Here is a 21,966-nt window from a genome sequence, read left to right as displayed (position 1 = left end):
TTCTCCCACTGAGACCACAGCAGGCAGTCTTCTGCTGTATATGTGTCAGGGGCCTCGGACTGGCTAGTGTATGCTGCTTGTTTGGTAGATCAGTGTCTGAGAGATCTCAGGGTTCCTGGTTGGTTGAGACTGCTGGCCTTCCTATAGGGTCACCCACCTCAGCTTCTTCCAGCCTTTCACTAATTTAATCACAGGTTCCTGGCTTCCGTCCATTGGTTGGGTGTAAGTAACTGCATCTGTCTCAGTCAGCTGCTTGTTGGGCCTCTCATAGGACAGCCTTACTAGGCTCCTGTCTATAAGCACACCATACCATCAGTAATAGTGTCAGGCCTTGCAGCCTTTCCTTGAGATGGATTCCAAGTTGGGCCAATTACTGAACCTTCTTTCCCTCAGTCTTTTCTCTATTTTTGTCCCTGCAGTTCTTTTAGACAGGAACAATTCTGGGTCAGAGTTTTTGACTATGGGATGGCAACTCCATCCCTCCACTTGATGCTGTCTTTCTACTGGAAGTGGACTCTACAAATTCCCTCTCTCCACTGTTGGGCATTTAACCTAAGTTCCCTCTTTTCTTTTGTGTCTGTGCATCTCTCAACTCTCAAGTCTCTGGTACATTCTAGACCCCACCCCCCACCCCCAACCTCCTACTTCCTGAGGTTGCCTATTTCCAGTCTTTCTGCTGGCCCTTAGGACTTCAATCCTCCTTCCCCACACCCAATTCCTGATCACGTTACCCTATTCCCCTCTCTGTCCCCTCTCCCACCCAGGTCCCTCTCTTCCTCTGTCCCCCATGATTGCTTTCTTCTCCCTCCCAAGTGGGATTGAGGCATCCTCACTTGGGCCAATCAGCTTGTTCTTGAGTTCTGTGGATTGTTTTGTGTCTGAGGTATATCACTCAGGATAATATTTTCTAGTTCCATCCATTTGCCTGCAAATACTCATGATGTCCTTGTTCTTTATAGCTAAATAGTATCCTATTATGTAAATGAACCACATTTTCTGTATCTATTCTTCCATTGTGAAACATCTGGGTTGTTTCCAGCTTCTGGCTACCACAGATAAGGCTGAGATGAACAGTGGAGTATGTGCCCCTGTGGCATGATGGGGCATCTTTTGGGTATATGTTGAAGAATGGTATACCTGGGTCTTCAGGTAGATCTATTTCCAATTTTCTGAGGAACCTCCAGATTGATTTCCAGAGTGGTTATACCAGTTTGCAATCCCACTAGTAATGGAGGTGTGCTTTGCTTTCTCTACATCCTCACCAACAAGTGCTGTTACCTGCATTTTTGATCTTAGCCATTCTGCCTGGTGTAAGGTTGAATCTCAGGGTCTTTTTGATTTGCATTTTCCTGATCACTAAGGACTTGGAACATTTCTTTAAGTGCTTCTCAGTCATTCGAGATTCCTCTGTTATGAATTCTGTTTACCTCTATACTCCATTTTTTGGAAGTTAACTTCTTGAATTCTTTATATATTTTGGGTGTTAGCCCTCTATGGGATGTGGGATTTGCAAAGATGTTTTCCCAATCTGTAGGATGCTAATTTGCCCTATTGACTACGTCCTTGCCTTTCATTTTGATAAGGTCCCATTTATCAATTCTTGATCTTAGAGCCTGAGCCATTGGATTTCTGTTTAGGAAATTTCAGCCCTGTGCTAATGAGTTCAAAGCTCTTTCTAACTTTCTCTTCTATTTTCAGTGTATCTGGTTTTATGTTGAGGTTTTTGATATGCTTGAACTTGAGCTTTGTGCAAGGTGACAAATATTGATCTATTTTCATTTTTGTACATACCGACTGCCAGTTAGACCAGCACCATTATTGAAAATGCTTTCTTTTTTCCATTGTATATTTTTGGCTTCTTTTTCAAAGATCAAGTGCCCATAAGTGTATGGTTTTATTTCTGGTTCTTTAGTTCTATTCCACTGATCAACTTGTCTGTCTCTGTATCAATACAATGCAATTTTTTTTATGCTCTGTAGTATAGATAGAAGTCAGGGATAGTGATTCCTCTAGAAGTTCTTTTATTGTTATAAATTGTTTTTGTTATCCTGAGTTTTTTGTTTTTCCATACGAAATTGAGAATTGCTCTTTCCATGTCTTTGAAGAATTGTGCTGAAATTTTGATGGGGACTGCATTGAATCTGTAGATTGCATTTGGTAGGATGGCCATTTTTACTATTTTAACCCATGATCATGGAAAATCTCTCCATTTTCTGAGGTTTTCTTCAATTTCTTTCTTGAGACTCAAAGCTCTTGTCATATAGATCTAAACTTGTTTGGTTAGAGTTACTCCAAGACATCTTATCTCCTTTTGTTGTATTATTGCTCTAGCTAGAACTTTGAGTACTATAGTGAATAGATACAAGGAGGGTGGGAAACCTTGTCTTGTCTCTGATTATAGTGGGATTGTTTCAAGTATCTCTCCATTTAATTTGATATTGGCTGTTGGTTTGCAGTATATTGCTTTCACTATGTTTAGACATGGGCCTTGAATTCCTGATTTCTCCAATACTTTTAACATGAAGGGTTATTGTATTTTTTTGTCCAATACTTTTTCAGCATCTAATGAGATGATCATGTGATTTTTTTCTTTGAGTTTGTTTATATAGTATATTATCTTATTGAATTTTCATAAATTGAACCAACCTTGTATCCCTTGTCTGAAGCCTACTTGATCATGGTGAATTATGGTTTTGATGTGTTCTTGGATTCAGTTTACTAGAATTTTATTGAGTATTTCTGCATTGATATTGATATTCACAATCGAAACTGGCCTGACGGTCTCTTTCTTTGTTGGGTCTTTGTGTGGACTAGGTATCAGAGTAATTGTGGGTTTATAGAATGGCAGTGTCCCTTCTGCTTCTATTTTATTTAATAGTTTGAGGAGCGTTAGTATTAGATCCCTTTTGAAGGTCTTGTGGGATTATGAACTAAAGCCATCTGACTCTGTCCTTTTTTTTTTTTTTTTTTTTTTTTTTTTTTTTTTTTTTGGTTGGGAGGTTTTTAATGACTTCCATGACTTCTATTTCCTTAGGGGAATATTGGCCTGTTTACCTACTCTTGATTAAAGTTTGGTACATTTAAGTATGGTCCCCTTTTCACTTCTAATTTTGTTAATTTGTGTCCTTTAGTTAGTTTGGCTAGAGGTTCATCTATTTTGTTGCTTTTCTCAAAGAACCAGCTTTTGGTTCTGTTGTTAGTTTTTTTTTTGTATATATATATATAATTCTCAGTGTTTCCATTTGGTTGATTTTGGCCCTGAGTTTGGCTATTTCCTGCCATCTACTCCTCTTGGGTTCCTTTTGTTCTAGGGCTTTCGGGTGTGCTGTTAAGTTGATAGTATAGGATCTCCAGGGCACTTAGTGCTATGAATTTTCCTTTTAGTACTGTTTTCATTGTGTCCCATAAGTTTGGGTGTGCTGTATCATCATTTTTATTGAGTTCTAGGGAGTCATTAATTTCTTTATTTTGTCTCTGACCAAGTTAACATTGAGTAGAGAGTTGTTCAGTTTCCATGGCATGTAAGTTTTCTGTTATTTTTGTTGTTATTGAAGTCTAGCCTTAGTCTGTGGTGATCTGATAGGATGCATGGGATTTTGTCAGTCTTCTTGTATCTTTTGAGGTCTGTGTTGTGAGCAATTATATGGTCAGTTTTGGAGAAGGTACAGTGAGGTGCTGAGAAGAAGGTATTTTTTTCTTTGTTTTAAGGTGAAATGTTCTGTATATACCTGTTAAATCCATTTGGTTTGTATTAGATTCACTGTGTCTCTGTTGTTGTAAAAATATAAAATAAAAATATATAGTTGGTGTTTTACCCTGCTTGGTGCCCCAAGATATCTGCTAGATATCTTGGCAGAAACACATCCCAGCCACACACTTTCCTACACTCAAACCCTCACATAAAACAACACACAACACAATAATCTTTGACCCAATTGGTAAGATATAATTGCCCACTTAAACATACAAAGCCCAGTACCATCCATCCCTTGAGAACATTAATAACAACCTGTAAATACACAGAGCAGAATCTTAACATCACCTGCCATCTTGTCCTGCCACGGCTCCTCTCCCTCCTGTCTCTTCCTCTCTCCTCATCTCCCTCTCTTCCTTCAAACTTCTCTTCCGCCCATCTTTCCTTCTCCTCCCATGACAGGCCTCCTTCTATCCTGTACCTGCCCCTCACCTGTACTTTACAAATTCAATGGGGAAAAGGTTCTGATCAAGTCACCTGATTCCTGAGTATGTGACTAGGAAGCTGTCCTTGGGGCAGTGGTATTAGCATCAAAATACAGTTAACTTCAGGGGAAACCACAACATGTCTCTGTTTTGTGTCTGTTTCAATGACATGTCCATTGGTGAGAGTGGGGTGTTGAAGTGTGCTTTGAGTTTTAGTAAAGTTTCTTTTATGAATGTGGGTGCCCTTACATTTGGGACATAGATGTTCAGAATTGAGACTTTCTCTTGGTGGATTTTTCTTTTTGATGAACGTGAGTGTCTTTCCCCACCTCACTTGATACCTTCTAGTTGAATATTAGAATGGCAACTTCTGCTTGTTTCTTGGGATCATTTGCTTGGAAGACTTTTTTTTAGCCTTTTACTCTTTTATTATCTGTCTTTGTCATTGAGGTGTGTTTCTTGTATGGAGCAAAGTGCTAGATCCTCCTTGAATGATCCTGCTTGAGTATCCAGTCTGTTGGTTTAAGTTTTTTTATTGGGGAATTAAGTAAGTTGATATTGAGAGATATTAAATACAGATGATTCCTGTTATGTTTGTTGTTGTAGGTGGCATTATGTATGTTTGATTCTCTCCTTTTGGTTTTATTGTGAGATGATTAATTTCTTGTTTTTTCTTTGGTGTATATACTCTCCTTGTGTTGGAGTTTTTCTTCTAGAATACTCTGTAGGGCTGGATTGGTAGATAAATATTGTTTAAATTTGGTTTTGTCATGGAATATTTTGATTTCTCTATCTATGATAATTGAGAGTTTTGCAGGGTATAGTAGCTTGAGTTGGCATTTATGTTCTCTTAGGGTGTGCATGACATCTGTCCAGATTCTTCTGGCTTTTAGGGTCTCTGTTGAGAATTCTGGTGTAATTCTGATAGGTCTACCTTTATATTTGACCTTTTCCCATACAGTTTTTAATATTCTTTCTTTGTTTTGTGCATTCAGTGTTTTATTATTTGACAAGAGGATTTTCTTTTCTGGTCCAATCTATTTGGTGTTCTCTAGGCTTCTTGTATATTTAGGTTGGGGAAGTTTTCTTTTATGAGTTTGTTGAAGACATTTTCTGACCCTTTGAGCTGGGAAATCTTTACTCTCTTCTGTATCGTGTCCTGGATTTCCTGGATGATTTGGGTTAGGGTTTTTTTTTTCTGTTTTGAATTTTCTTTGACTATTGTGTCAATATCTTCTAAGGTATCTTCTACACCTGAGATCCTCCCTTCTATTTCTTGTATTCTGTTGTTGATGCTTCTATCTGTAGCTCCTGATCCCTTTCCTAGGTTTTCCATTTCCAGAGTTTTCTTTATTGTTTCTACTTCTATTTTTACATCTTGGACTACTTTGTTTAATTCCTTCACCTGTTTGGTTGTATTTTCCTGTATTTCTTTAAGGAATTTATTTGTTTCACCACTAGGGCTTCTACCTGTTTACCAGCATTTTCTTGTGTTTCTTCCAGTTTCTTAAGTTTCTTCCTTAAAGGATTCTATTTTCTTCTTGAGATGGAATTTTAGGTCAACATCCTGTTTTTCAGGTATGTTGGTATATCCAGGGCTTGCTGTGAAGGGAGAACTGGTACCAAAGTATATGGGCTTCTGTTGCTTATGGTCTTGTGTTTGCCTCTTGCCATCTGGTTATCTCTGGTGTTAACTGGCCTGGGTATCTCTGTCTGGAGCCTGCCTCCTGGGTTGCTGCAGGTGTCCTGGTAGACCTGTTCCCCTGGCTGTAGCAGATCTCCTGGGAGGTCTTCAGACTATGGGGTCTTCAAAGGGGAATGCATGCTGATGATCTTTTGCCCTGGCTGCAGTGGATATCTTGGGAGGCCTTCAGACTGTGGGATCTGTTGCTCTGGGTGCAGCAGATCTCCTGAGAGGCCTTCAGACTATGGAGTATATTGCCCTGGGTGCAGCAGATCAACTGAGAATTGTCTAGACTGTGGAGTCTTCAGAGGGGCAGACAAGCTGCTGATCTGACCAGGTGGAAAGTGCATGCTGGAAAGGGGTTGGAGTTTGAGCCTTAATGAGATTCTTTTAAACATTTGCATATGTTGACATTCTCACTTCTGATTTTGCACTAAAGGTTTCTAACCAAAGATGTGAGTAACCTGTACCCAGGGCTCCAGCCACAAGAAAATACTACAAATTTCCTCTGTTCAATTTTTGTTAGTATTCTCATTTTCTTCTCTTATTTCACCACCCTCTATGATTTTGCCATATGGATGAAAGAAATAATTGTTCTTAGAGATTGATACTATTGTGCAGGGCAAGTGAAAAGGGTTTAGAGAGTACTTAAAACCCATCTTCAATCTGAGCAATTCAGTCATCTGAATTGCAAAATGAGGTTCTGGGCTGAGATGCTAGCTTATTGTTATACAGTATACCTAGCAAGCACAATGCTCTCCATTTGTTGCTCTGGTCCCCACTGGAAGAGCACCCCCGGTTTAGTGAGGGGGTACAAAGGGGCTGCCATTTCAGCAAACCCAGGAATCCAGAGGTGGCAAAATCCCGCTGTCCCCAAAAACTCTCGTAGCTGTTGGCCATTTTTGGGGGCAGTGATGCCGGCCACAGTCTGTTTCCTGGCTGGGGTCAGCCATCGCTGTCCATCCCGTAGCTGGTATCCTAAATAAGTAACCTGGGTCTGGCAAATTTGAGCCTTTTTGGCAGAGGCTCGATAGCCCAATCGTCCCAAAGTCTGTAAGAGGGATTCAGTTCCCTGTTGGCATGCAGTTTCAGAAGTGGCCGCTAGGAGGAGGTCATCTACGTACTGCAGGAGTATGAGGGTGGGGTGCTGAACTTGAAAGTCAGCTAAATCCTGATGTAAGGCCTCATCAAAGAGCGTTGGGCTGTTTTTAAACCCTTGAGGCAGTCTTGTCCAAGTTAATTGTCCTGAAAGCCCTATTTCAGGGTCTCTCCACTCAAAGGCAAATAAGGGTTGGCTTTTCGGGCTCAGCTGGAGGCAAAAGAAGGCATCTTTTAGGTCTAAAACTGTATACCAAGTATGTGTAGGGGGCAGTGTACTGAGCAAATTATAAGGGTTTGGAACAGTCGGATGAATATCTTCTACCCTCTTGTTGTCCTCTCTCAGATCTTGTACTGGCCTATAATCTCCAGTGCCGGGTTTTTTAACAGGCAGAAGAGGCGTATTCCAAGGCGACTGGCAGGGGACTAGGATGCCTTGATCCAGAAGCCTCGTAATGTGAGGCCTTATGCCTTGGTAAGCTTCATGTGACAGGGGTATTGTTTTATGGAGACTGGAGTTGCAGTGGCCTTTAACTGAATAATTAAGGGGGGCTGTTGGAGCGCCAACCCCATTCCACCAGTCTCTGCCCAAGCTAGTGGGAACTTTGTGACCCAAGAGTCTATTTCTGTAGATCGTGGTTTGTCTTGCCCCAGTTCATATAGTCTATATTCGTCTTCTAATTGAAGGGTTAGAATTTGGAGAGGGGTCCCGCGAGGGCCAGTTACTCGGGCCCCTCCTTCTTCAAAATGAATTTGTGCTTTTAGTTTGGTGAGCAAATCATGGCCCAACAAAGGGTATGCACAATCCGGAACATGTAAAAAAGAATGAGTCACCTTACTGGTAGCCAACTGAACCCGGCGATCTGTAGTCCATCGGTATGTCTTGCCACCAGTGGCTCCTTGCACCCAGGCCGTCCGGTCACTGAGCTGTCCATGAGCCCGGGTGAGGACTGAATGTTGGGCTCCAGTGTCTACCAGAAAGGTAACGGGCTGCCCCCCGACTTCAAGAGTTATCCTGGGCTCAGGGGGGCAGCTCCTGGCCCTGACCTCCCTAATCTTCATCTAGGTCTAAAAGGGAGTTTCGTGGTCGAGGCTTTCGGGGTCCTCCAGGCTTCTTGGGGCATTCTCTGGCCCAGTGTCCTTTCTCTTTGCAATAGGCACATGGATCTTTATCCAGCTTCAGCCCCTTTCGAGCTCCCACCCTATCTCCCTTTCTTTCCTGGCTCTGAACTACAGCGGCCAAGATCCGATTCAGCTCCTTGTTCCTTTTCCTCTCTCTCTCATCTTTCTCTCTACGTACTCTTTCTTCCTTCTCCTCCTGTGTCTCTCTCTTATTAAAAATCCTTTCTGCTTCCTTAAGCAAGTCCTGCAGCATATAGCCCTGTAGTTCTCCAATCTCTGTAACTTAATATCGGGTGCAGCCTGCCAGATGAAGGACATAGAGACACTTGTCATCTGCCCTGGGTCATCTGGATCATAGGGTGTATACATATGATAGGCCTCTTTTAGCCTTTCTAAGAAAGCTGAGGGGGTCTCATCGGCCCCCTGTAATACCTGCTTTACCTGAGCCAAATTGGTAGGGCGCCGGGCAGCCCCTCGGAGACCCGCTAAGAGCAACTGGCGGTAAAGGCGTAGGTGTCCCCTACCGTCAACCATATTGAAGTCCCAGTTCGGTCTTGTAAGTGGGAACGCATCATCAATTGCATCAGGCAGCTGAGTCGGACGCCCATTATCCCCCAGGACGTGCTTCCTGGCTTCCAGGAACACTCTTTGTTTTTCTTCTGAAGTCAAGAGAGCCTGCAAGAGCTGCTGACAATCATCCCAAGTGGGCTGATGTGTGAGTAAAACAGATTCTATTAGTTCAGTAAGGGCCACTGGGTCCTTGGAAAAAGGGGGATTGTGCTGCTTCCAGTTATAGATGTCGGCCGTGGAGAAGGGCCAATACTGGGTCTGCCCTCCCGTTCCCTGTCTAAGGGGAAAGGCCTGAGAGGTTGAATCCGGTGCTGCTTCTCGCTTATGGCGCAGTCTCCCCGCTATTGGGGAAAATGCTGCCTCGGACTGTGGTCCAACCTCTGGGGAGGCAGGCAGTCTTGCCTCTGCCTCCTGAGTCGAGCTTGTAGAAACAGGATAGGGAGGAGGTTCTTCAGATAGGAAATCTATAAGAGGAGAGTTAGAATCTTCCGGAAGCACCGGCTTGGGTTTAAATGTGGTAGTCTTGAGAGATTCCTCCTTAGTAAGGACAGGATAGAGAGAGGAAGGGGTTGAAGGAGGAACAAGTGGGGCTGAGGGAGTAGGGGGCCTACTCAGGTCCTCAAAGGGTTGTACCCAAGTGGATCAAAGGCAAGGCTTTCCCAGGTGATAATATAGGGCACCTGGTCAGGGTATCCATGAAGTCCCTTATGGAAGATCTGATCCTTGACCTGTAAAATAACAGTTTTATTAAAGGTACCATCCACCGGCCATCCGGCTCCGAAAGTGGGCCACTCAGAAGTACAGAGGGTCTGCCACTCCCCCTTCTTGATTTTGACCGATTGATCTTTGGCTCGGTCTTTGACGTCTTTCCAGTGGTCAAGAGTAAGGCTCAGAGGTGTTATTAAAGACTGTCCCATGTTAGTTTCAAAGAAAACTAACATACAAACAAGACAAATACACCCAACAATCAAACAAGCAACAGTCAGACGCGTTGCACAGCTTCGGCGCAAAACTGAAAGTAAAAAATCGGAGGGATGCACCGAGGGTCTGGATCCCTCACCCTCAACCAAAACCCCGTATCCCTCCGATATGGGCGGAGCCCCGACAAATCGGGCTTCAAACACCCTTGGAACGTCTTCCAGGGCGGCGGGGGAGAAGTCCAAGCTCGTCAGCTCCTCCTCTGGCCCGCTCAAACACTGACAGCCTAGACTCAAATCCAGTAACCAAGCAGTTATGAAGCAAGCCACACGACAAGATGAGACAGAACACAACGAATGCTGGCCAGCTTACCTCCCAGTGGGTGGTCGGTGGTCCTTGGGTAGAGAATCTCCGATCCCGGATGAGCCCCCAAACGAAAGACCCTCAGAGAGAATCTTCCCTCAGGAGGGAGATCCTCGAGCCCAATGACCAGTCCGAGTCCACAGGCTGCAATCAGCAAGAGGATTTTTATTGATCAAGATGAAAGACCCCAGCTTAGCAGCAGTAACGCCATTTTGCAAGGCTATATTTAAGATGACTGGTTCAGAGAAAGGTTAGAACACTGAGTACACAGCGGCTGCCAAACAAGATGTGTTTGGTTGAAGGCCTGGCAACAGGAGGACTGCCGTTGAGCACCTGACAATGAGAAAAGCCCCAGGAGAGGTCCCACACCCTGGTGGGGGGCCGAGTCAGCCGTTATGTTCCAAGAAGGTAGCTAAGAAACTTGCCCCCAGGCTGAACCCTTGCCATATTAGAATCCACCAATTATATCCCTGTAACCATGCATCTGCTTCTGTATGCTTGCTTCTGCTCCCCAAAATCCTATAAAAGCCCATCCTTGGTTCCATGGGGCGCGCCAGTCCCCCGAGTGGCTGAAGCGCCCGCAGGTGCCTGTGCCTGTGTATCCCGACAATAAACCAAATCCTCTTGCTGACTGCATCCTGTGGTGTCTCGGTCTGGTCTTTGGAGTTGGAGGGTCTCCATCCCGAGGGAAAGTTCTCCCAGAGAGCTTTTCATTTGGTGCGTTGGCCGGGAAAGGAGATCCTCCACCCAGGGACCACCGACCACCCACTGGGAGGTAAGCCGGCCGGCGTCTGTCTGTCTGTCTGATTTTGTCTCGTTCTGCCTTATTCTGTCTGTTCTGTGAGCGCTCAGCCAGGTTCTGTGAGCGCTCAGCCAGGTCTGTTCTGTGAGCGCTCAGCCAGGTCTGTTCTGTGAGCGCTCAGCCAGGTTGTTTGGAATTTGGGCGGGACGAAGAAGGAGCTGACGAGCTCGGACTTCTCGCCCCGCAGCCCTGGAAGACGTTCCAAGGGTGTTAGGGGCCCGACTTTTCGGGGCCCAATCTGGGAGAGGAGAAAGATCCGGACTAACGGCACCTCTGTCTGTATTTTTGGCTTTCAGAGGGCCCCGGACCTTTGCCACCTCCATCTGACTTTTTGCTTTCAGTTTGGTACCAAAGCCGTGCAGCACGCCTGTCTGTTGTTTGTTTGACTGTTGGTGTTGTTTGTTTTCTCTGTGTTCTAATCTTCCTTAGAACTAACATGGGACAGTCCCTAACAATGCCCCTAAGTCTCACTCTTGATCATTGAGAAGACGTCCACGACCGGACACACAACCAGTCCATCGAGGTTAAAAAAGGAAAATGACAGACTCTCTACACATCCGAGTGGCCCACTTTCGGAGCGGGATGGCCAGTGAATGACACATTTAATAAGATCATTATTTTACAGGTTAAAGATCGGGTTGTCCACGGACATCCTGACCAGGTTTCTTATATTATCACTTGAGAGAGTCTCGCCTTAACCCCCCCCCCCCGGGCGGAACCCTTCGTGAACCCGAATTGGCCTCCCCTCAACCCCCAGCCTGTCCCCTCGGCCCCGCCCGGTCCGCCGGCCACGTCTTCCTCTCTCTACCTTTGTGAAATCAGAGCCTTCTAAGAAACCTGTCCTCCCGGCAGACCCAAACTCCCCTCTCATAGATCTTCTCTCTGACAGGCCCGGCTGAAACGGAGGAGGCAGAGCCGCCGGCCAGATCAGTTGCCGGGCCACAGTCTGATAAGGGTTTCTCCCCTGTCGCAGGGAGATTGCGCAATAAGCGCGAGGTGATGCCAGATTTCAACCTCCCAGGCTTTCCCACCTAGACAGGGAACCGGTGGCCAGACCCAATACTGGCCGTTTTCAGCAGCTGACTTACCCACCAGCCTATGACTGCCAACAGCTCTTACAGGCCCTCTTAACCTCAGAAAAAAAACAAAAAAACAAAAAAAACAAAGAGTGTTCCTAGAGGCCAGAAAGCATGTTCTGGGAGATGATGGGCGTCCCACCCAGCTGCCTGAGGACCAAACTGAGATTTTAATACAGCTGAAGGTAAGGGACACCTACGCCTTTATCGCCAGTTGCTTCTAGCGGGTCTCCGAGGGGCTATACGACGCCCTACTAATTTGGCTCAGGTAAAACAGGTATTACAGGAAGCAGGGGAAACTCCCTCCGCCTTTCTAGAGAGACTTAAGGAGGCCTACCGTATGTACACTCCCTATGATCCAGATGACCCAGGACAAATGACGAGTGTCTCTATGTCCTTCATCTGGCAGGCTGCTCCAGATATCAGGACTAAGTTACAGAGGTTAGAAAATTTGCAGGGCTATACATTACAGGATTTACATAAAGAAGCTAAAAAGATTTTTAATAAGAGAGAGAATTGAGTCGAATCTTGGCCGCCGTAGTTCAGGGCCAAGAAAGGAAGGGAGATAGGGGGGAGCTCGAAAGGGGCTGAAGCTGGATAAAGATCAATGTGCCTATTACAAAGAGAAAGGACACTGGGCCAGAGAGTGCCCCAAGAAGCCTGGCGGACCCCGAAAGCCTCGACCACGAACCTCCCTCTTGGCTCTAGATAAAGATTAGGGAGGTCAGGGCCAGGAGCCCCCCCCCCCCTGAGCCCAGGGTAACGCTTAAGTTGGGGGGCAGCCGGTTACTTTCCTGGTAGACACAGGAGCCCAGCATTCAGTCCTCACTCAAGCTTCAGGACAACTCAGCGACCGGACGGTCTGGGTACAAAGAGCTACTGGTGAGAAACAATACCGATGGACTACGGACCGCCGGGTTCAGCTGGCTACTGGTAAGGTGACCCATTCCTTCTTACATGTTCCGGACTGCCCGTACCCTCTGCTGGGCCGTGACCTGCTCACCAAACTAAAAGCACAAATTCATTCTCAGGAAAGAGGGGCCCGAATAACTGGCCCCCACGGAACTCCCCTTCAAGTTCTATGAATATAGACTATATGAACTGGGACAGGACAAGCCACAATCCCTAGAAATAGACACTTGGGTCACGAATTTTCCACTGGCTTGGGCAGAGACTGGTGGGATGGGGTTGGCACTCCAACAGCCCCCCTTAATTATACAGTTAAAGGCCACTACAACTCCAGTCTCCATAAAACAATACCCCCTGTCACATGAAGCTTATCAAGGTATAAGGCCTCACATTACGAGGCTTCTAGATCAAGGCATCCTAATCTCCTGCCGGTCGCCTTAGAATACGCCTCTTCTGCCTGTTAAGAAACCCGGCACTGGAGATTATAGGCCAATACAAGACTTGAGAAAGGTCAACAAGAGGATAAAAGATATTCATCTGACTGTTCCAAACCCTTACAATTTGCTCAGTAACTGTTCATTGATGAGAAACGGGTATGCTAAAGGGGTCCTAACACAAAGGTTGGGACCCTGGAAACGCCCTGTGGCCTACCTGTCTAAGAAATTGGACCCTGTGGCCTCCGGCTGGCCACCGTGCCTAAGGATGGTGGCTGCTATTGCTGTCCTGATCAAGGACGCTGGAAAATTGACATTGGGACAGCCACTCACCATCCTAACACCCCACACAGTGGAGGCCTTGGTAAAACAGCCCCCAGACCGCTGGCTCTCTAATTCCCACATGACCCACTACCAAGCCTTGTTACTGGATGCAGAACGGGTTCAGTTTGGGCCCGTAGTCGCCCTCAATCCTGCCACCTTGCTTCCTCTACCAGAGGAGACAGAACAGCATGACTGACTACAAATCCTCGCAGAAATACATAGAACCAGGCCGGACCTATCGGACCAGCCTCTTCAGAATGCTGACCACACATGGTACACGGATGACAACAGCTTCTTGGCAGAGGGAGAACAAAAAGGCTGGAGCTGCGGTCACTACGGAGGACAAAGTGATTTGGGCGAAAGCCCTGCCTGCTAATACCTCTGCACAACGGGCTGAACTCATCGCCTTGACTCAGGCGCTCAAGATGACAAAAGGTAAGAGGCTAAATATATATACAGACAGCCGTTATGCCTTTGCCATGGCACACATCCACGGGGAGATCTACCGGAGGCGGGGGCTGCTCACATCTGAGGGTAAAGATATTAAAAATAAGGCTAAAATTCTGGCCCTCTTAGAAGCCCTATTCTTGCCCAAAAGACTGAGTATTATACATTGTCCAGGACACCAGAAAGGGCACAACCCAGAGGCATGAAAAAACCGGCTGGCCGATGCCACGGCGCGAGAAGCGGCCATGAACAAACAAATCTTGCCCTTAAATAGCCCAGACCAACCCACGCCCCCACCAGTGGGACAAACTAGTTGGGTTTATGCCCATGAGGACATAGAGCTCCTAAAAAAATGGGGGCCATCTACCACCCTCAACTAAAACAGTGGGTCTACAAAGGACTTTTGAATTGATCTCCTTTTTACATAAGAAGATAAAAACCTTACTAGATCGAGAAGAGATAAATCTGTGTTTTTTTTTGAATTGGGACAAAGCGATACAAAAGGTGACTGAGAGTTACAAAGCGTGCGCTCAGGTTAACCCGGGAAGGACCATGATTGGACAAGGAGTTCGTCCTAGGGGACACCGTCCCGACATCCATTGAGAAATTGATTTTACTAAAATTAAACCAGATATATATGGATACAAGTATCTCCTAGTGTTTGTAGACACCTTCTCAGGATGGGTCAAAGCCTTCCCCACGAAGCACGAGACTACAAAAATGGTCACCAAGAAGCTCCTCGAGGAAATCTTTCCCAGCCCTTCTCTGAGGGCCCATTTACAGGCCCTACAGATTGTGCAGAGAGACGTCTGGAGACCTTTGGCCGCTGCTTACCAGGACAAGCTTGAACATCCGGTGGTGCCACACCCGTTCCAGATTGGAGACACCGTGTGGGTGCGCAGACACCAGACCAAGAATCTCGAGCCACGGTGGAAAGGACCCTACACCGTCCTCCTGACTACCCCGACCGCCCTAAAGGTAGACGGAGTCTCGGCTTAGATCCACGCACCACACGTCAAGACAGTCCGGTCTGAGGAATTGACTAATCACAACACTACACCCCAGACATGGAGAGTTCAGCACACTCCAAACCCCTTAAAGTTAAAACTCCTACGTGGCTCCTCCTAGTCCTTTTGTGGCCTAGAGTCAGTGGGGGAATAAGCCCCCACCAGACAGAAATTTCTTGACCAAGTCGAGTGAAAGATTTCACTCAAAGTTAACAAAAAAAAAATGGGGGAATGAAAGACCCCAGCTTAGCAGCAGTAACGCCATTTTGCAAGGCTATAATTAAGATGACTGGTTCAGAGAAAGGTTAGAACACTGAGTACACAGCGGCTGCCAAACAAGATGTGTTTGGTTGAAGGCCTGGCAACAGGAGGACTGCCGTTGAGCACCTGACAATGAGAAAAGCCCCAGGAGAGGTCCCACACCCTGGTGGGGGGCCGAGTCAGTCCTTATGTTTCAAGAAGGTAGCTAAGAAACTTGCTCCCGGGCTAAACCCTTGCCATATTAGAATCCACCAATTATATCCCTGTAACCATGCATCTGCTTCTGTATGCTTGCTTCTGCTCCCCAAAATCCTATAAAAGCCCATCCTTGGTTCCATGGGGCGCGCCAGTCCCCCGAGTGACTGAAGCGCCCGCAGGTGCCTGTGCCTGTGTATCCCGACAATAAACCAAATCCTCTTGCTGATTGCATCCTGTGGTGTCTCGGTCTGGTCTTTGGAGTTGGAGGGTCTCCATCCCGAGGGAAAGTTCTCCCAGAGAGCTTTTCAAAGATACACAGATATCTGTGGGCGCCTGAGTCAATTCGGAAGACTGGCGCGCCTAGCAGAACCAGGGATGGGCTTTTTATAGGGTTCTGGGAAGCAGAAGCAAGCATACAGAAGCAGATGCATGGTTACAGGGGTCAGCCGGGGGCAAGTTCTCTAGCTGTCTTCCTGGAACATAACGGATGACTTGGCCTCCCACCAGGGTGTGGGACCTCTCCCGGGGCTTTCCACATTCCTCTTTCTCATTGTTAGGCGCTCAATTGCAATCATCCTGTCGCCAGGCTCTCCACACATATCCTGCGTGGCAGCCGCTGTGTACTCAGTGTTCTGACCTTTCCCTGAACCAGTCATCCTAAGTACAGCCTTACAAAATGGGGTTACTGCTGCTAAGCTGGGGTCTTTCTGTTACTGCTGCTATGTTGGGGTCTTTCAGAATGAAAGGAAAATTATACAGATTTAAGGTTTAAAAATATGAAGTTAAAAGAGTAAGTTTCAAAATTCACAAACTCAGGGCTAAACACTGTGAAAAGCAAGTCCAGGCAGCCCCGCCCTGCTGCTAGGACTAACAGACCATAAAGATAAAGAGAAGGAATGCGGGAACCAGCCCGAGTTATCAGGACTGACCCAAACCATCTGGCAGAAAGGCACCTCCCCCAGCTTACTCAGAGTCACACCTTAACCAGATGTCCTTCAAACCCTGATATGCCCCTAGCTTCTAAAATCCTGTATGCTCCAGTCAATACGTACTCTCCTGCTGTGCTGTAATCTCACTGCCATGTTTAAATGAGCCAATCACTTATAGCCGCACCAGAAATTAGCCAATTGTGTGTAACCTCGCCAAACCCCCTAGCCTTCCCTATATAAACCCCTGACTTGAGCTTCAGGTTCGACACCTCTGTCTCCTGCGCAGGATACGTGTTGACCCGGAGATCCCCATAATAGATCTCCGTAATAAACCTTGCCTTTGCTTATTACATCCAAAATGGTCTCTGTGTCTGGGGTCAGCGATTTCCCATGACTTTAGAAAGGGTCTCTCTTCGGGGATCTTTCATGATCCACATGATACTCCAAAGGGCTAGCTTTACTTCTCCAGCTCTGCCCTTTGTAGCAGTTTAACTTCAGGTTGATCCACACTCCACTGCCGCTGCTGTTCTTGGTGATCATCTCATGATACACTGGCATCTCCAATACACTGGGGTCTTCTGGTTGCAACTAGGCTTCACCAATAGCTTCTCATAGGCTTTCTTCATGGTGCCAAGCCTCAATTTCTTTGCATGACCCCTTCAGTCCTGGATTGTGAACTACAATTGAGGCTGTACTTTCACCAATGCCTTCCATGGCCTCTCCCAGTCCCAAGCTTCTTCATGATGACTTTATGTATTCAAAGCCAGTACCACCTGGGTGATTCTTACATATTACCAAGTACAGCTGCAGCATGAGGTACAGCCTTGACTATCTCTGGAACACAGCTTTTTTTGTGCTCTCAAAAAATACTTCTCAGAAGATTTTACCTCAGTGATGCTGGTTTCTTTCTTGATCACCAGGAATTTCTTAGCTGTAGCTAACCAGTATCAATTGTCCCAGTAGACTTCTCCTCTTGAATATAAAGCCAGAGACACATGGCCAAAGCTGCTGAGTTCTGCTGCTTGCAGGAGCTGGAACATGACTCCCTTGTCCTATTATCACTAGCTTCCTCTTTTCTAATTCCTTCACTGCCAAAGGTTGTCCTGGGTCTTGTTCTATAGATTGACCTTGAATTTAGAGATCTGTATGCCTGTCTCCTGGGATTAAAGGTTTGTACCAAGTTGCCTGGAGCTAACTTAGCTGCATGGGGTCTTACCCCATGGTCATTACTCCCTTAATTTAATATCCTTGAACACAGGATTCAGCTCCATTTCACTTCGAGGTGTCCCTTTATACTGAAACCATATATTTTGTATTTTCCCTTTCTCAACTTCCTTTTTTCTTTTTTTTTTTTTTATTAAAATGCTCTTCCTAAGTGTGAACTTTAGTAACCACACAACAAAATTTACATCAGGCTGTTTTGAGATTTCCTTTTTCAAAGCAATTAATGTAAATCTCTTCACCTTAACCTCAGGCAAACTCTTCGGATTATGGCAAAAAAAAAACACAAACAAACAAGCAAGCAAACAAACAAACAAACAAAAAAAACCAGACACATTTATTCCCAAAATACCACAAAAATAGTCTCTAGGCCACATACTGAAATTCTTCTTTACTGAACCATCTTGGGCCAGGTCTGAACCATTCAAATTACTCTCAGTAACAAAGTCTTCCACCTTCCTACTAAGATAACCCATTAAACCCCATTTAAAGCATTCCCCTGCTTTCCACATCCTAAGCTCCCAAATCTACATTCTTCCAAAAAAAAAAAAAAAAACATGATTAGGACTATCAGAGCAATACCCCACTCCCAGTACCAACTAATATTTTAGTTAGGGTTTTATTGCTGTGAACAGACACTATAAGCAATGTAAATTTTATAAGGGACAACATTTAATTGGGGTTGGCTTACAGGTTTAGAGATTCAGTCCATTATCATCTAACAGGGAGCATGGCAGCATCTAGGCAGGCATGGTGCAGGAGGAGCTGAAAGTTCTACATCTTCACCAGAAAGAAGCCAGGAACAGACTGGGATTCCTCAGACAACTAGGAGGAGGGTCTCTAAGCCTATCTCTACAGTAACACACTTCCTCCAACAAGGCCATACCCTGGGGCCACGCATATGCAAACCTTCACAGGTTACCTCACTCTGGATGGTATTTTGTAGTTCCATCCATTTGCCTATGAATTTCATGAAGTCATTGTTTTTATGTTCCACATTTTTTAAATGTTCCACATTGTGTAAATGTTCCACATTCTCTGTATCCATTCCTCTGTTGAGGGACATCACACCCCAAAGAATAGATAAGAAAAAAATCATCAAACTGAGAGCTGAAATCAGTAGAATAGAAACAAACAAAAAAAATTCGAAGAGTCAATGAAACAAGGAGTGAGAAAATCAACAAAATTGACAAACTCTTACCTAAATTAACTAAAAGGTGGAGAGAGATCTAAATTAACAAAATTTAAATGAAAAGGCAGACATAACGGACACTGAAGAACTCCAGAGAATCATAAGAACTTACTTTAAAAACTTGTACTCCAGCAAATTGAAAAATCTATAAGAAGTGGATAATTTTATTGATATATGCTACTTAGCAAACTCTAATGAAATAGGTGCACCCATGAAAAGTCTACCAGCTAAAAGCCCAGGGCCAGATTTTATTCCCAGCGTATTACACAGACTTTCGATGATGACTTAATGCCAATATGCCTCAAAAATCCCCCAAAACATAAGTAGAAGTAATATTGCTCATGTTTTTCCATAAAACCACAGTTATCCTGATACACAAACCACATAAAAACCAAAGAGAATTACAGACCAATATCCCTTATGAATGTAGATGTAAAAATTCCCAATAAAATACTTGCAACTTGAATCAATGAACACACATCAAAAATATCCCATCATGATCAAATACACTTCTTCCCAGAGAGGCATGGATAGTTCAATATACATAAATTAATAAATGTAATTCATCATAAACTGAAAGACAAACCCTACATGATCATCTCATTAGATGCAGAAAAGGCAATTGACAAAATGCAACACCCCTTCATGATAAAAGTCCTGGAGAGATTAGGGATACAAGGGATACGCCTAAAAATAATAAAGTCAATTTTAGGAAGTCCATAGCCAACATCAATTAAAGTGGAGAGAAGCTAAAAGAAATTCACTATATTGGGAACATGACAAGTTTGTCCACCCTCTCCATACCTATTCAATACAGTGCTTATCGCTAGAGCAATAATACAACTGAAGGAGACAAAGGAGACCCAAACTAGAAACAGAGAAACGAAAGTATCTTAATTTGCAGATGATATGAGAGTATACATAAATGTCTTGAAAAATTCTACCAGGAAGCTCATACAGGTGACAAAAACCTTTAGCAAAAGAAATAAAATTAACTCACAAAAATCAGCCCTTCTATGTAGAAATGACAGACTGAGGAAGATATCAGGGAAACAACACTTTCCACAATAGCCTCAAATAATAAGGATTACTCTAATCAAACAAGTGAAAGATTTGTATGATAGAAGCTTTAAGATACTAAGAAAGAAATAAAAGATATCAAAAGATGGAAATATCTCCCATGCTCATGGATCAGTAGGATTAATATAGTGAAAAAGCACCAAAAGGCATCTACTGATTTAATGCAATCTGTATCCAGATTCCAGCTCTGTTCTTCACAGATCTTCATATGGAAACACATATATGTCTACACACACACACACACACACACACACACACACACACACACACACACACACACACACACCCGCATAGGAGAACAGTTTTGAATAATGAAAGGATTATGGTAGGTATCACTATGCCTGATTTAAAGTTGTACTATAGTAATAAAAGACAGCATGATATTGGCCCAAAAACAGACTTGTTGATCAATGGAATCTAATTTAAGACCCAGACATAAATCCACACACCTATGAACACCTAAATGTTGACAAAGAATCCAGAAGTATATATTGTTGAAGAAATCTTAGTCAAATGGTGCTGGTCTAACTGGATGTCTGCCTGTAGAAGAATGCAAATACATCCATTCTTATCTCGTTGTCTAAACTTAACTCCAAATGGATCAAAGACTTCAGCATAAAACCAGGTACACTGATCCTGATAAAAATTAAGTATTGAGTAGCCTTGAATGCATAGGCACAGGACAAGACTTTTTGAACAGAACATCATTAGCACAGGCCCTGAGGTCAACAATATACTGACCTTATGAAACTGAAAAGCTTCTGCATTCCAAAGGCACCACCATTATAGGCAGTCTATAGAATGGGAATAGATTTTTTTACCAACTACACTTCTTATAGAGGGCTAATATCCAAAGTGCATAAAGAACTTGAAAAACTAGACATGAAGACAACTCAATTTAAAAAAAAAATGGAGTACAGCTCTAAACATAATTCTCTAAAGAGGATACTTAACATGGCTGAAAAACAAGAAGACATGTTTAACACCCTAATCTATCATGGAAATACAAAACAAAACTACTTTGAAATTTCACATTGCATTCATCAGGATGGCAAAATCTTATGACAACAAATGACAGCTCAAGTAGGGAACCCTTACTTGTTTGTTGCTGGTGGGACTATACATTTGTATAGCCGCTATGGAAATCAATGTAGCAGTTCCTCATGCAGATGAAAATCAAGATCCAACTATAGCACTCTTGGGCTTATACTCAAAGGATGCTTCATCCTACCACAGAGATACTTGGTCAACCATGTTCATTGCTGCTCTATTCATGATAGCCAGAAACTTGAAACAGCCTGGATAACCCTAAGTGAAAGAATGGATAAAGAATATGTGGCACATTTACACAGTGGAGTATTACCTAGCCATTAAAAAAAATGAAGTCATGAAACTTATAGGTAAATTGATCAAACTAGAAAGAAAAATCATCCTGAGTGAGGTATTCCAGATCCAGAAAGACAAGCATAGTATCTACCTACTTATATATAGATATTAGCTGTTAAGTCAATGTTAATGAAACTAAAACCCATAGAACCATAAAGGTTAAGTGCAGAGTATGGGACTTGGTTGGGGGAGGGAGGTTTCCCTACGAAAGGGAAATAGAATAGATAGTTACAGATGGATGGGAGAGGGGACTGGAAAACAGGAAGAGACAACCAAAATTAAGGGTCTTTTGAGGGGTTGTGTGGAACCCTAATACTACAGAAGCTTCCTAAAATATATATATATATATATATATATATATATATATATATATATATATATATATATATATATTTGGTGATCTAAATCAAATCCTCAAATAATGGGAGAGACAAACCCTAACTGAACATTTCTTGCCACCAAATATATCTTCTGGTACTGGGATTAGATTATATCTAATTGACTTATTGGCCAAAGGGGTCTATCCCATGGGAACCCCTAAACAACACAGGCTTTTGCCAAGACTATCGGTTGCTCTCCTGTGGGACTGTGAAAGGCACCCTGGTTCCCGTTTGAGGAGGCTGACTCCTAGGAAACCAGGCCGCTCACTAACCTGCAACCCTCCATAGATTTGTGGTCATCAGTCACGTAAGGACAACACCCCAAGCCCCTCCACAGGAAGAGGATGTGACCACAGGCTCAAGACAGAGCCCTATTATAATGAAGA

General features: G+C 44.2%; 1 long non-coding RNA gene across 1 annotated transcript; it reads left to right on the top strand.

The window, feature by feature from the left end:
- Positions 1 to 2,958: 2,958 nt before the first annotated feature.
- Positions 2,959 to 15,623, top strand: LOC134485563 (uncharacterized). Its single transcript, XR_010063690.1, has 2 exons — positions 2,959 to 10,790; positions 10,837 to 15,623. It is a non-coding gene; the product is annotated as an uncharacterized LOC134485563 (long non-coding RNA).
- The last annotated feature ends 6,343 nt before the right edge of the window (positions 15,624 to 21,966 follow it).

The sequence above is a fragment of the Rattus norvegicus genome, chromosome 2 (genome assembly GCF_036323735.1).
Source record: "Rattus norvegicus strain BN/NHsdMcwi chromosome 2, GRCr8, whole genome shotgun sequence".
In the NCBI taxonomy this organism is placed as follows: domain Eukaryota; kingdom Metazoa; phylum Chordata; class Mammalia; order Rodentia; family Muridae; genus Rattus; species Rattus norvegicus.
This window is presented reverse-complemented; position numbering and strand designations above follow the sequence as displayed.